At 42.3% G+C, this 16,200-nt stretch overlaps 1 pseudogene across 1 annotated transcript in view; it reads left to right on the forward strand.

Moving 5' to 3' along the window:
• The window catches only part of LOC144373979 (phosphatidate cytidylyltransferase, mitochondrial-like), a 47,641-nt pseudogene extending 33,866 nt beyond the window's left edge, over window positions 1-13,775 (forward strand). The window contains exons 6-10 of the transcript XR_013433520.1: window positions 2,422-2,587; window positions 4,120-4,182; window positions 7,514-7,547; window positions 7,661-7,758; window positions 13,635-13,775. The product of XR_013433520.1 is annotated as a phosphatidate cytidylyltransferase, mitochondrial-like (transcript). The remainder of the gene's footprint in view (window positions 1-2,421; window positions 2,588-4,119; window positions 4,183-7,513; window positions 7,548-7,660; window positions 7,759-13,634) is intronic.
• The last annotated feature ends 2,425 nt before the right edge of the window (window positions 13,776-16,200 follow it).

A 16,200-nucleotide genomic window follows, 5' to 3' on the forward strand; every position in this document is an offset into this window, starting at 1 on the left:
GACACTTCATATAAATGGAATCATATAATATGTAGCCTTTTTATATCTACTTTTAAAATGTATTTTGACTTTCACAATTTAACTGCTTTCACTTTCACACTTTAATGAGAATCTAAAAATAAAAATAATCATTTTACTAATTTACTTGAACATGTCACCTAGTAATTTTTCTTTAAATACGATTTCAAATAAAAATTCCAGTGCATTCTTTTCCTCAAGAGAAAGCATTGGCAAACACTATTTTCTAATTCCTCATATTACTCAAGCCATTTTGGCATTTCTAAAATTCCTAGAATCTATATTTCATTGCCAAAGCATAACTTAAATATAATATCCTTTTGACCTATTTCAATACATGGCTTCAAAACAAGAATCTATAAAAATCATTTATAGGATATTCTACAGAAATATGAACATTTTTTTGTCATCTGTATAGCCAATGATACATAAAGGTGGAACCTATGAATGTAGAACAATCCTAGTAATAAATATGAGGTATTTAGATTTTGTAAAAAACACCTGTGTATCTTTAATGGAGCCACTAATGGTATTTCCTTCTTCTTTGCATATATTTTTTTAAACAAAACTAGAAAATTCAGGCATTTAATATATGTAGACTTAATAAATATTTGTTGGGTTAGGGTTGTAGCTCAGTGGTAGAGCACTTGCCTTACATGCTGGGAGTCTCCTTCTAGGACCGCCGCTGGCACCAGTTGTGTAAGGTCCAGATTGGGCAGATTTGCTAAAAAATCTCATGGGTTCAATCCTCAGCATCACATAAAAATAAATAAAAGATATTGTGTCCATCTACAACTAAAAAAAATATTTTTAAAAAGTATAATAAAATAAATGTTTGTTGAATGAAAAATATAATAGAATGAGTGAATTCTAATTATTAAGAAAATTGATCAAAGTTAGAAAACCTGAATCTAAAATTTCATACATTTATTTGTCAAGGTTTTTTGTTTTTTAACTATTCTCTTAAATAAGTTAAGGCCCAAACATTTTTTAAAAGAATATAACAGAGGGCTGGGGATGTGGCTCAAGTGGTAGTGCGCTCGCCTGGCATGCGTGCAGCCCGGGTTCGATCCTCAGCACCACATACCAACAAAGATGTTGTGTCCGCCGAGAACTAAAAAATAAATATTAAAAATTCTCTCTCTCTCTCTCTCTCTCTCTCTCCTCTCTCTCTCTCTCTCGCTCTCTCGCTCTCTCGCTCTCTCTTTAAAAAAAAAAAAGAATATAACAGAAATTCCTACTTAGAAAATAATGTGGTGGGGGCTGCATTTTGAGGCTTAGTGATAGAGCGCTCGCCTGGCATGTGTGAGGCACTGGGTTCGATCCCTCAGCAGTATATTAAATAAAGGTATTGTGTCCATCTACAAGTGAATATATATATATATATATATATATATTTTTTTTTTTTTAAATAAAATTACATGCTGTGCTGCTTGCGGCAGCATTGCTGATTCTCCTCTTGGCAGGCAAGCAGTGTTTACATGTAGACTTTTTAAAAATGTGATTCCATGAAGCACAGTAAAGTGTAACGGTGAAGCTGGTCTGGTCACAGTCCTGTGACTACCTTTTGATTCAGTGGTTTCCAGGAAGAGTCTAATGCATAGTTTTGTATGTTTTATTCATGTATCTTTCACAGTGTACTTTAGAACTCATTAGGAATAGAGCCACTCACATTGCTCAGTCTTATTTAGCAAGTGACAACAGCTAAGTTATATTGATTCATTCCCTCATTCATCTAATATATTTTGAGTACCTACTATGTGCCAGTGGATGAAAAGTGAATATTAGTCTTCCTTGTCAGTATATTCCTGCAATTTGTGAAGTCCAATGTAGTATGTAAAAGGCTGTAAGGACAAGAAGCACAAATTCACATGTTTCCCTCTATTACTGAATGTGTGATCCAGTGATGTTAACTCAAGGCTGCATTTAACATGGGAAGATGATCTAAGTGCCCTGGTTTGATAGGTATTTGTTACCTGTAGCCCACCTTTTGTAACTACTAGAGACAAATAGAAATTTTAACTGAAAGTCAGAAACTCATCCTTAAAAGAGGCTTTTCTTCTTTTCTTTTGTCAAAATGGAGTATTATAGGAAAAGAATTATCCTTTTTGAAGGAACTTGGTACTCTAAACATGAAGACATTGAGTTTAAGAAAGAAGAGAGTTTCCCTAGCATGCTGCCTAGGTTAGGTGTGGGTGCTTATTGTTTGTGTGATTTGATTTGATTTTACTTTATTTTTAACAGAATAAAAAAACACACTTAATTACATATGTATGCATGGGAGCCCCACATAATATGAGATCCCTGCTTTTGTTATTTTAAATAGAAGCCATGTGTCTCTGAATATTTATAGAATTCAAAGCACTTCCATAGACATCATCTCTCTCTTTCTCCCCACCTCAGATAGATAAAAGCCCAGAAGGACAATTCACTCAGCTGATGACATTGCCCAAAACCTTACAGCAACGAATAAATCACATTATGGATCCTCCAGGAAGAAACAGAGATGTGGAAGAAACTTCACTCCAACTTGCTCATGATCCTGACTGCGGTGATGTGGTGCGGCTGGGTATGTTTGTGTTTGAAGCGAGGACGTGCTAGCTACAGTTAAAGCAGGCTTTGTGTGCAGTGGAGAGGTATTATTTCTTCCTTCTTCCCCAGGAGATTGAGAGAGAGATTGCCTCAGGGAAGAAGAAAAGCTCCAACACTTTGGGGTTTTTCCCAATCTACATTTTCTTTTCCTTTTTTTTTTTAAAGACAGAGGGAGAGAGAGAGAGAGAACTTTTTAATATTTATTTTTTAGTCCTCGGTAGACCCAACATCTTTCTTTGTATATGGTGCTGAGGATCGAACCCAGTCCGCACACATGCCAGGTGAGCTTGCTACCACTTGAGCCACATCCCCAGCCCCCAATCTACATTTTCATTGGCTTGAAATAAGGTGGTGGAAATCCTTTTTTCAGATTTCTATATCCCAAATCACTGTCAAAGGGAGAAGACGCACTGCTTTTCGTTCCAAGAGCATAACTTCTAGAAGTTGTTTAAAAGATGGGCCTGTGTTCTCCATGGTGGTCTAAGAAGGAAGGAGACTGGTGACATTTTTAATGTTTTCATAATATCACACCAGCTGGGACACTGCTCTCCCCAGCCACTAGATGTGTCTCAGTCTGTGTTCAGCAGGTTCCTTCTGGCATGGCCCACATTTCACAGCATCTTCCCCAGGGCCTCCCCAAATGTCAGAAAAAATCGGAAACTACAGAGATCCACTTCCCCAGAGGTGGTAAAGGTAATTTACGAGGTCGGCCAGTAAAGAAATAATTACAAATTGAGAATGTCTCTCAAATGAGTGCCTTCTCCTCTTATCATTTATTAAGCTTTTAGTGAGCCCCTCCCAGGTGTAGGCCTCCCTGCTAGATGTAATTCTCAATCACAGTGCTGAACACTGCTGTCCTGGGTGGCTTCTCGCTCTCCATCAGGACCTGCCCAGGTTTTCAGAGCACACATTTTTATGTTCCCTGCTGCAAAGTTCTGAGGCCCATTGTTGTTGTTTGTTTTAACGTGTCCTAGTAACAGTCTGACCTCTGCTGCTTTGAAGGGATGGAAGACTTGTACTGTGGCTCCTCACTTGAATACATGTGTTTTCATGATGGAGATTTTTCTCCTAGATTTAAAAAAAACAAAAACTACACACACACACAAAAAAAAAAAACTTGGGGTTTTTTTTGTTTGTTTGTTTTATTTTGATCTTTTCACATTTTGGAATTGAAAACCAAAAACCTTATGTGGACTGAAATTCCTAAAATGGCCTTTGAGGGTTCCCTGCTCTCTGTTTCTTGTTTTAAGGTGAGCTGGCCTGGGCCCAGAGCAGTTCAGTCATTTTTCCGAGCTCACAGAGCTGGGCGGTGCCAGAGCTGGTCCCTCCAGGGTCTTGACCCTCAGTCCTGATGCCCTTTTCACTGCCACTCTGTGGCAGCAGAAGAGCTGGATTTGCTGCTTTTACTAGATAACTAGAAAGAATATTTAGTTTCAGGTTTTAAAACTGTTAAGATAACTAACATCTGTTTTCGGTTTTCTTGGTGTCCTGTTTGTTTTTTTCTCACAGGGCTTTCAGCAATCGTGAGACCTTCCAGTATAAGACAGAGTACCAAAGGCATTTTTACTGCTGGTAAGAACTTTAGGAAATACATATGGCGGCGACTGGATTGTGGCTCCGTGGGCGACTGCTGGCCTAGCATGCATAAGACTGCAGACTTGATCCCCAGCACCCTACAGAAAAAGAAAGGAGAGAAAAGCCATAATTCACACACCAGCTGGGTTGAGTGGCCTTAGTGCTCCTGGTTAAAACCAAAATACGACTAACTTTCCCTGAGTATTGGTGAAAGGCTGAACTCTGAGTGTCACACACTGAGATGTTTAGTAACATAAAAACAGGCCCAGGAGCAGTGTCATCTGGTAGCCCAAAAAAGCCACACCAGTTGAGGTGCTGTCAAATGTTTCAACAGCTCCTTCCTGGCAGGGCTTCTTTCCTTATGATTTTATATTTATCGCAGTTCCACATACAGAACATTGTAAAACAGCAGTCCCCTGCACTCCCGCCCCTTCTTCCCCCACTTCAGAGATAATTCCAGGTCTCTAGAGTTATTTTTGGTTTTATTACCATTTCTGAGAATAATGAGTTTCTCTTGCTCCTTCAGTGTTTATCTTCAGGTCCAATCTGTTGGTGTCTCACTATGGGGGATCAGAATTCGACTCCTGCATCCACCCTCACCATGCTTATTCTCTGGTTGTCTCCATCCTAAAATACTTGTAGTTTCGCCAAGTCAGCATTTAGCATTTAACTTTTTTTTCATGGGGGTGGGTACTAGGAATCATACCAAGGGGCTCTTTACCACTGAACCACATCCCCAACCCTTTTTATTTCTTACTTTGAGACAAGGTCTCACTGAGTTGCTTAGGGCATCCTTAAGTCACCCAGGCTGACCTCAACCTCATGATCCTCCTGCCTCAGCCTCCTGAGAGCGGGGATTACAGATGTGCCCCACCACACCCAGCTGGCATTTAACATTGTTATGAGCCACATGATATCTTTTCCTCCCCTGCAGTGGAGAGTGTCTCCACCTGTCCTTTTGTCTTTTGTGGGAATTCAGTGTCACTGTGTCTTTCGCTTTATTAGTGTACGTACCCATTTTGATGAAGTGAAGCACATGATCCAGTGATTTCCTGAGAAAGGGTGCGTAGGATACAAAGTTGGGGGCTATGCATGGCTGAAAATTTCTTTATCTACCCTCACACACAATTAATACTTAAGTTGGATATCAATTAAAAATCATCTCTCTTTAGAATTAGAAATTCTAGTCTTTAGAATTCTGAGATCATTGCTGCCATATGTTCTCACTGCGAGATGCTGTTGAAGTGCAAAGCCATTGATTCTTAATCCTTGATGCATGCATGTTCTTTCTGGAAGACCATTAGGTCTTTATTTTTTTCCCAAGGCTTTTAAATCTCTCAGTGATGTGCTTTGATATAACTCTGTTTTTGTCTGTTGTATTGGGTAATCATTGTCCTTTCAGTTTAGAAACTTCAGAATATAAGAATACAAGAAAAAATTCTTTGAATCTTTCTATGATTTCCTCCCATCTGTTTTTATTCTCTTTCTAGAACTCCTTTTCTTCAGATATTGGACTCCCAGACTAGTACTTGAATTTTCTTTTTTGCAGTCGTAGGGATTGAACCCAGGGGCACTCTACCACTGAGCCACATCCCCAGCCCTTTTTATTTATCTTTTTTTTTTTTTTAGAGACAAGGCCTTGCTAAGTTGCTGAGGCTGGCCTGGAATTTGTGGTTCTCCTGCCTCAGCCTCACAAGCTGCTGAGGTCATAGTTGTGCGTCATTGTGCCCAGCAGAGTTTTCTTTCTTTTGTCTCCTGTGTGTTACCTCTTTGCTTTTTTGCTAATTTCTGGTGAGATTTTCTCAACTTTAGTTTCCAATCTTTCTGTTGAGTTTTTGTTCTGCCTTCTTGTTTGTGTGTGTGATGCTGGGATGGAACCTGGGCCTCCCACATGCCAGACAAACTCCTTACCACTGAGCCACATCCCCAGCCCTGCTCTTACATTTTTCACTTCCAGCTCTTTTTTTACTCTCTGAATGTTCCCTTTTATTGTTATTGTTGTTGTTTTTTATTTACATCCTGTTCTTGTGTTATGGCCTTAAACATTTGAACATATCCTTAGATATTGCCATGTTTTCCCTCCAAAGTGACCATATTGATTCATAGTCCCACAAGTACTGTGTGAGAACTTGCTCTTCTCCCCATTCTTCCCAAGGAACGATTGGCTTTCCTCCTTCATGTTGATCATCTCTCACGTGCTAGCTACTCTGGATATAGAAGCAAACACAGTACTGTTCTGCCTTCCAGGAGCTCGAAATCTAGAGAATACAGATGTATTAATAGAAACTGGTAATCTTAGGTGCAAATAGGACTGAAGTAGCCCCAGAAAGGGAGTGATCTTTCCACCTGCACCTTCCCCCTGCATTTGTGATCTCCTGGGCATTGGTGTGGTCTTTCAGTGTCTTCCAGCCCAGCTGCCTGGGGGCCCATTCAACATTTGGGCCTCAGGACATAGCATCGCCCTCCTGAACTTCTAGAAAGATTTGAAGTAAGGATCTTCCTACCACTTGCGGGTGCAAAACTTTGCAATTCAAAGTAAGATCATCATTTAATCTATGTTCTTGCTGGTTTATCCTGGCAAGACTACAGGTGAGGTGCTTTTGTTTGCTTGAGTGATTCAGGCTGTTAATTAAGGCTTTGCATGATCGCCACTCCCTTGCCATGATCCTTCTCCAGGCTTGACGATTTGTTTTCTTGATCTTGGCTTTCTATTCTATAAGGAATATTAGAATTATTATTGTTACGTTTTTAGTTGTGTTAATAATGTGGTTATGGGGTTTTTAAAGACCATTTTCTTCCAGAGATAACATACTAAAATATCTGTGGATGAAATATCACAGTGCCTGGCACTGGCCTCAAAATAAAGCATGATAAAGAGAAGTGAATAAGGAGTGAATGACACAAGATTAGTCTTGAGCCGATATGTTGTTATAGTGAGTGGGGAAATGTGGAGATCTGTCATACTATTCTGTGTGGTGTTTTTTGTTTGGAGTTTTTTATTTCTTGGTGTATTTGTTTGGTACTGGGGATTGAACCCAGGAATGCTTACCCACTGAGCCACATCCCCAGCCCTTTTTATTTTTTTATTTTGAGACAGGGTCTTACTAAGTTGCTGAGGCTAGCCTCATACTTGAAATCCTCCTGCCTCAGCTTCCTGAGTTGCTGAGGTTACAGGCATGTGCCACCATTACAGGCTCTGGGTTTTTTTTTTCCAATAAGCGTGATTTTTTTCCTCTAATAAAAGTGCCATCATCATCATGATCTCTTATACCTCCAGCCTGGAATGAGACTGATCCAGCCTCTTTTGCTTATTCTTTCTCATTGCCAGCAGGGGGCAGTGGATTGCAGAGCCTGCAGCCCAGGTGTGTGGGGGGGTGGGGGGTGGGGGGGGTGGGGGGTGGGGGGGGTGGGGGGTGGGGGGGGGTGTGGACGCTGCTTCCCCTGAGCACTTATTTGCTTCTCTTTCACTTCTAAGGATGCCACATTGCACCGTGGAAGTAGAGCAACAGAGAGTATGTAACCTGGCACTGAGGCTGCAGAAACTGGAGAATGGCGAGCACCTCTTCAAATTCTGTGGGTTTCCCTACGTAGTACTGTGGTTTCTGTTTATGGCAGTCATGGGCTATGATGAGGTGCTGAGTGCAATGCCAGGGACAGGGACTTGTGAACCCTGGAGACTAGCGTTCACATCTTGACTTCTGTGACTTGAACCACTTGCTTAGTTTTTCTGATTTCTAATTTCACAGAAATAATTATGCCTGTCTTACTAGGTTGTGAAAATCTTAAGACGTTAAGGTAGTCCCCATCTTCCTTCCCTCGCAAGCCTCTACCCCTACAGGGGTAGAAAGGAAGATTTCCTCTTAGCTAGAATTCCGCTAAGCCTGGGGAGACAGCTAACCAAAGGGGCTAAGCTTGGGGTTAGAAGACGTTAGTTTGAGGTTCTATTTTTTCGTTTCTTCATTGTTTAACCTTGGTATGTTAACGATCCTGTCTCCCATGAAACAGGGATACCAATACCCAACTCACAGGGAGTTCCGAGGCCTAAAAAGGCATCTAGGATGCTATATAAATGTCACTCTTCCTAGAAAGAAATGGAAATCAGGTATCTGTAACCAGCTCAGAGGATTATGCATCTAGTATATTCTGTTAGAGGACATGGTAGTGTATTCTCATATAGCTTGACACTCTCTCATAGTTCTTTTAAAATTTCCTGAACATTGGATACACCTATGTTCCAGTGTGAGAACAGAAATGCTTCCAAAGCTAAGCACTATTGTTTTTTTCCCCCTCTTTTTCCTGGGAGTTTCTTGTTTAGAAAATAATATCAACTTCTCCTAGACCAGGCTGTTAGTAGACTAGTGTCTTTCTCATCAAGGTCACAGGTCAGCAGCTGAAGCCAGACAGCTCAATACTATAAAAGACTGTGGCCTCCTCATACCTGCCTCTCTGCCTGTCATGGTGGCAGCAGATGGTGTCACTTCTCAAGTTGGTGATGAAAAAATACAGGAAGAGAGGGAGAGGAGGGGTCAGACCCAACTCAGGTTCTGGTTTGGATGGTAGAGGCTGCTCTCTGAGCTGGAAGAGGCTCTGAGCCTGATTCTCAAAGTCTTGCTTTGTTTTCCATCTGGCTTTGGACAGTCAGACTAACTTCTGGGTCAGATACCTCTTTACCACTTCAGCTTCAAAAGATTCAAGTGAATTAACAAGGCAGGTTTGGTCTTGTTCCTGAAGAGATTCTGGAATGCCTCAGTTGATCCTCTCCAGCCCTTTCCTGAAACACAATAGAATGTCACCATTTCCTCTCTGATTTCTTAAAACTAAAGTGTTTCTCCCAATTTTTTTTCACTTCGAATTTAAACAAAAACATGAAAGTTTTTTCTTCCAATGCTTTTTTTTTTCAGTACTATATATTGAACCTTGACACTCTCTCCACTCAGCTACACCCCTCACCCTTTTGATCTTATTTTGAGACAGGGTCTTGCTAAGTTGCCAAGACTGGCCTGGAACTTGTAACACCTCTGCCTCACACTCCCAGGCACTGGGGTTATAGGTGCACACCACTCACTATGCCGTGCTGAAAGTTCTTAGAAAAAGTTGTACTTTTGCCTCAGGAGAAATTTTCTTTGTAGGTATGTCTGGCTATGGTTGGAAATTAATGGGAAGAGTGTAAGGGGCTTCCTGATTTGCTCCCTAAAAAATCTAAATATAGAATTATAGGAATATAGAGACCAGTCATCCTAGTCATATCTCTGGCTCATAGTGTTTTCTGGAAATTTTGTCTGTCAGGGACCCTTCCACTTAAGGTCACACAGAGGCCTTCCGTGTTCATTAACTTTGCTGCAGGTCACTGAAGTAGGCTGGACCTCAGCATAAGAGATGCCTCAGGAACCCTATGTTGATGGAGATTTCTGTGTTCTTCCCAGGCAAAACTTCCTTCTGCAGCACTAATCCATATCGTAATGACTAGCCTGAGCATCTCACTGCAGAGGATGGATGCTTCTAAGGGGACATTGCACCATTTTGAGCAAGGAGCAGAAGACAGAGCCAAGTTTCTCTCTCACCAGGCTCTCTTCTCTCAGAGACCATCTAAAAGTGTTCTGGGGAGTCATAGAATTTCTAAATCACTACCCTTTTCTCTAGAAAGAAAGCAGAAACAAAGAACAAGCTTAATGCATGCTCAGTAGGATCCTGTGGATTGTAAGCTCTGTGAGGTCAGAGACCACCCGCCATCCATGCCAACACCCCCAACAGCTTGCCCAGTGTGCACAGCAGCATGAGTGCCCAAGGACTCTCCCACTCCCCCCCACAGGCGCTGCTTCCCAAGGCTCTGCACCAGCCTGACTCTCAATGCCATGGTTCTGTTTTGCCCATTCTGGAGCTTTATGAGAATATGTGCTCTTTTGCATCTTCATTTCTCATTAGTCCTCAGAACATCAGGCGCATCATGTGGTTGGGAGTGGCAGGAGTCCATTCATTCCCATTGCAGTCTTCCCGGTGCATCCACCCTATTGTTGATGGACACTTGGGCGGTTTGCAGTCTAGGACTATGTCAGATAGTGCAGTTGTGCATGCTTTTGTACTGATCTTCTAGTGAGCATGCGCATGCATTTTGGTCAGGAGTATACTCCAGGAGAATTTCTAGGTCTCAGAGCATGTGAAGGTTCAGTGTTAATAAATAACAAATAGTTGTCCAGCTTTACAGTCCCACTAGCAGAGTTCCTGTTGCAGCACCCACTGGCTAGAACTTGATAGTGTATGTTCTTTCCAGTAACTAGGTATTGGTGCCATCTTGGGGTTTAATTTACATTTTTCTGATGACGAAGGAAGTTGAGCATTGTTTGTTTCTAATATGTATATATATTTTACTTGTAGGAGGACACAATACCTTTATTTATTTATTTTTATGTGGTGCTGAGGTCAAACCCAGTGCCGCATATGAGATAGGCAGGTGCTGTCCCATTGAGCTATAACCCCAGCCCTTGGCATTTTTTGTATGCTTATTTGGATATCCTCTTTTGAGAAATATCTAGCCTAGTCTTTGGCCCATTTTTCTATTGAGTTGTGTGCCTTTTTCTTCCTGAATTTTCTACATAGTCTTGATAAAAGTCCTTTATTTATTTGTTTACTGGTGCTGGAGATTGAACCCAGGGCCTCACATGCCAAATACTTGTTGTACCACCGAGCTACAGCCTACATGTCCTATATATGTTATATAGGTAATCTGAGGATTATTACTTCACCCTATTAATGATAACTTTTGGTGAAAAGAAATTCTTAATTTTGCTTAGTCCGGTTTATCAACTTCGTTCTTTATGGTTAGCAGTTTTTTTGTGTTTTGTTAGGAAATTTCAGTCTATTTCAAATACAGGGAGTTTAAGTCCAACACTTTTGTTGAAATGAAAACATTAAGGCAGAAAGGGCCTTTTTTCTAATCTGCTGGGTTTTGACCCTTTGCAAATGTTGGATCCCTTTGCAAATCTGTCTAAAACTCTGAACCCTCTCATAGAAGCACATGTAACACATACATGGCGCACTTCCCTGCAGTTTCAGAGAGTTCTAACTGAGGTCCAAGCTTCCTACGGGCCCCTTTTTAGAGCCCCTAACATTTTACAGAAGAGGTAATTGACCAACAAGCGAGCGTCACGCACCACGCAGCTTGGCCCAGCCGGGCCTAGAACCCAGGTCTCTGGACTTCTGTTCCAGTACTGTTTATAACCCCTTTCCCTGCTACAGTCCTTCTGAGAATCTCTGTTTGGCAGAGCCCAGAAGAGAATGTGTTTAGTCGAGGAGGTTTCTGTCCACCAGTAGCAGAAGATGGCTGCATGGTGACGTTCCTCCGCTTTGTGTATTTACCTTAAATGTTTGAACTCCAAGGAGTCTGTGACTAAGCTTCCTGAAGGTGAGCTGGGAATTATCATGGTCTGTGCATCTGCCTCGAGCCGTGACTCAGCGCCCTGGGGTTGCTGCATTGAACTTTGCAGTGTGCAGCTAACTCCCTGCATTCTGCTCCAGTTCCTGGTTAGTTCTGGCTGTAATTTTAAAAAGCGCCTTATGTAATAAGTTACCGGCCTCTGTTCTCAAGTGGGTGAGGTTTACCAGAATGGTTGCTCCAGGGAGAAAATTAAAAAGGGTGGAAGCAGAGAAAGGAGCTGTGAGCTTCTTGTCGGCCTATGTCAGTTCACAAGTAGTCACCTGGTAGATGGGCCAGGCCACAGGAGCCAGAGTTGTTAATAATTTTACCTGTACCTGTGGCTTTCTCCCTGTCACTGCCCACAGTAACTCCTTCAAAGGTTCTCAGTGAGCCAGGTACAGCACCATGTGCCTGTAATCCCAGTGACTTGTGAGGCTAAGGCTAGAGGATCGCAAGTTTGAGGCCAGCCTCAAGAACTTAGCAAGACCCTGACTCCAAAAAAAAAAAAGAAAAAAAATGGTTTTTTAATTGTTTAAAGAGCTGGAGATGTAGTTCAAAAACATGTCGGATTCTAAGCAGACTAGGCAGTATACAGGAGGCAGAGCCAGGTATTTTAAAGAGATCACTCAAACCCCAATACCGGGCATGTCTGGAATGAATCCTGTTACCTTGTCAGCATGCTCACAAGCACAGTGCTGGGGATGTGCATTCCAGACTCACAGCACGGTCATTGTGTACATCTAAAAGTGAAAAAGACTATTGGGTTCTTTGGGCCACATACACCCTGAATGATATCACTCTCCACATGAAGGAAGTCAAGTCCATGGTAACATCCTGGAGTAGGAGCCTATCAGATCTGACAGACAAATAGCATTCCCACTTATTTTATCCCATTTTATGTCTTTGCCCTGAGCGCCCCCCAGAGCAGCTCTTCTGTCTCATCATGTAGTTATGATTAAGTCATCAAGGAGTGCTAGAGGGTCAGCTAGGGGTGCTAGAGGGTCACCTAGGGGTGCTAGAGGGTTACCTATCTGAATAAGGTGCATTTGTTCTGACATTTCAAAAGCATTTATTGAGCACCTACTATGTGCTTCAGAGTGTTGTACTATACAATGGGGATGCAGAAATTTATCGGACAAGGTCCCCATCCTCAAGGAGCTCACAATCTAGCCAGAGGGACGGGTAAGTCCTTTGATAGGCACTATACAATGGGGTAAGTGCCACTCGGGAGGTGAGCAAGCACAGGTGCATGAGACCATCTTGGCATTTCTTGGAGTAGGAATCCTCAAGCAAGTATCAAGTCTACTAGGCAGAAAGTGGTGGGAACAGCAGGTAGGCAGCATACACAGGGACACAAAAGCAGCAAGCTGAGGTGCTTGGAATATAAGCCTGAGAGGGGGAAGGAGCAAGGATGCCCAATCACAGACTTTTTTTTTTTTCCTATATATAACTAGGGATTGAACTCAGGGGCACTTTACCACTGAGCCTTTTAATTTTATTTTTATTTTTCAGTGCTAGGAACTGAACCTAGGACATCATTCATCCTAGGCCAACGCCATACCACTGAGCTACATTCCCAGCCCTTATTTTTTATTTTGAGACAGGGTTTCACTAAATTGCTGAGGCTGGCCTTGAACTTGGGATCCTCCTGCCTCCGCTTCACAAGTTCTGGGATTACAGGCATGCACTACTCTGCTGGCTGCATACAGGCTCTTATCTGTGCCTTTCTCCTTTTTAAGAGATCTACCAAATCCAAAGGCTGACAACACACTCATAACTCAAAACTTCACTTATCCCAAGGACTCAGGTTTTATTGGCATCCATATCACTGTTTCAACAGATAGATACCTAGACCAGAATCACTTCCCCCTTACCAGTCACGATAACCTTTGGTAACCTTTCACTCCCTGAGCTTCGGAGCATCCCCGTCTGCCCATCACTGCCCCACTTCTAGAAAAATCTTCCATAGAACATCCCTGAACCTCTCTGCACATCCATCCCAACAGCCTCCATTTTCTCACCCTCTCTTCTCTTTCAGGCTTGAAGAATTCAGTGATTTACAGTTCACTAAAACTGCACAAAATGTGGAAAGGATGGCTGAGGAAAACATCCTGATTTTGCTTGCTTTTTATAAGTGTTATGTATAGATGAATAAAGTGTTTGATCCTTTTTAACAGAACAGTGTTTGTTACCTTGACCCACTGCGTGAATTTTGAAGAGACTGCTATTTGTCTTCTATTTGATTTTTTTGAAATGTATTCATCAGATATTTACCCAGGTGGGATTCCAAATATGTAAGAGGGCTGAGCAGCCAAAGAAGAGAACCATGAGTCCTGCATTTTGTAGACATTGGAGATCGGAGACACGACAGGTGATGTGTGCACAGATGGACATGCAGCCCAGGAGGATTGCAGGCTGAGTAGGCGGAGCTTGGCCTGTCTGCTTCTGTCCATAGTCTCTCTTGTTTCCTCTGGCTTTGCCAGCAAGAGTATCGTGTGAGGATTTTTCTGGATTAGGCTTTTTATCTTTTTGTTTTCCAAGGTGTGTGACAGAGTGACTTTCAGATGAGGAGCCTGAGACAGACACTACAGAGCCTACAGACATGTTTAGGCAACAGGACCCCCATGACAGTTACCTGGACTAACAGGATGGACTCATTCATTCTCCCCAGTCTCTTTCCATCTCTCTGCTGTTCGCCCTTCACAGTGTTGGTGTCTTACTGAAGCTGGCTTCCCTCATAGTTGTGAGAATGCTGGCAACCATTTCCAGGGCTGTCGTTTCCCTGTCCCATTTTGAGGAGACAGAAGATTCTTTTCAGGACTTATCTTAGAAACACAAGAAGGAAAACTTCCCAGCAGCCCCCAGCAAGCCTCTGTTTGTATTCATGGGCCCTAATTGAGTGACATATTCATTCCTGAGCCATTAAGTGACAGAAGGATGGACCATGCTGATGAGCTCGGGCCTGAGCTCCTTACCCCTCTCCAAGAGGCCGCTTCCCCACAGGCTCTGGGACTGCGGAGAAGGACTGGACACCTGAATAGAAACTGAGGAGGAAGGGCATCAAGAAGCAAGCCCATATCCATCTCATTACATGGATCTGTCCAGTCAAAGCTCAAGATTCTTTTTTCCTTCACAGCCATGTGACTTTGGATGAATTATTTAATCTCTCAACAGTTTCACCATCTGGGAAACAGGGATAACATTACAATATTTCATGAATTGAGAACTAAGATTTATTCATTCTTTGTCATTTGCTGCCATCATCTTTTGTACCATGGTTTTTGTTATTTTCTTCCTTAAAAAGCTAAGATGATTTCCCACTGCTTATAGGACAAATAAGAATCTTACCTGCCTTGCTGGGTGCAGTGGCACATGTCTGTAATCCCAGGAGCTTGGGAGGCTAAAGCAGGAGGATCGCAGGTTGAAAGCCAACCTCAACAATTTAGTGAGGCCATGAGCAACTTAGCAAGACCCTGTCTCAAAATACAAAAAGGCTGAGGGATGTGGCTCAGTGGTTAAACACCCTGGGAACCCTCCCCAAAAGGAAGAATCTTACCAGCCTCAACCATACCTTCTATAATTGGGCTTTATTTTACTTAAACCTTTGCCCCTGTGTCTGATACAGCTTTTTATATCCCCAAGGTAGATAACTTTGCAAAGTAGAGAGTGTCAGAATAGCAGATCCATTCTACAGATGTGGAATCTGAGACATCTGGAGAGAAGGCGACTGCCTGGGGTCATAACAGGTGAGTGACGTAGCTGGGACTTGAACCCAGCTCCCAAGCGTCTGTCCCGTGCCTTTTCCCACACACCCTGCAGCTCTCATGAGAAATGAACACTCAAGTCTTTGTGTTCCTCTGTCCCCTACATGCATTCTCATATTCCTCTTCCTTGATCCAGTTGAAAGGTACATACTTTCTAAGTTGGGAGTTATCCAACTGGTACATAAGGATGAGAGGTGAGCGTTCCTGTGGGGAAGATGGAGCCCTTTGGCAAGAAGTAGTGCTTTTTGTTACTGAAGATCCAAGAAAGAAATGTGTTCCCTCTCCAGCTGTGTCCTTGGGCAAGTTGTTTAAAACTTAAGAGCCTCAGTCTCCACATCTGTAATGTAGGCATACTCACACCCCTCTGTCAGGGTTGGTGTTAGAATTAAGTGTGATAATTCATAATCCATCTAGTGTGGTTCTTGGTACATAGTTAATATTTCTACAAGTATCGTAGCCATTCAATTCAAATGGTGAATTTGGATAGCTAGAGGTAATCCCACATTAGTTAGAGTCCTGTTAGGAAGAAAGAAACTACCCTAAGTATATCAAGTAGAAGGAATTTAATATAGGGAAATAGTTGTTAAAATATTGAAGGAGCTAATAAGAGAGAAGGGGGGTGCTAAAGGAGGAAGAGGGGCTGTGTGCAGAGAGCAGGGAGCTGCTTACACCCCTGTGCTAGAATCTACAGGCCAACATCTAATGCTGTGTTGCTGCCTATGGTGGTTTAAAAAAATACATCCTCAAATTCTTTGGCCCTCCTTCCATCAGTATGTGGAATTTAATTTTCCTTCCTTGAATATGAGCTGGCCTTAGTGACTTGCTTGTAACAGAATACAG

Source organism: Ictidomys tridecemlineatus, unplaced genomic scaffold (genome assembly GCF_052094955.1).
Source record: "Ictidomys tridecemlineatus isolate mIctTri1 unplaced genomic scaffold, mIctTri1.hap1 Scaffold_54, whole genome shotgun sequence".
Classification (NCBI taxonomy): Eukaryota; Metazoa; Chordata; class Mammalia; order Rodentia; family Sciuridae; genus Ictidomys; species Ictidomys tridecemlineatus.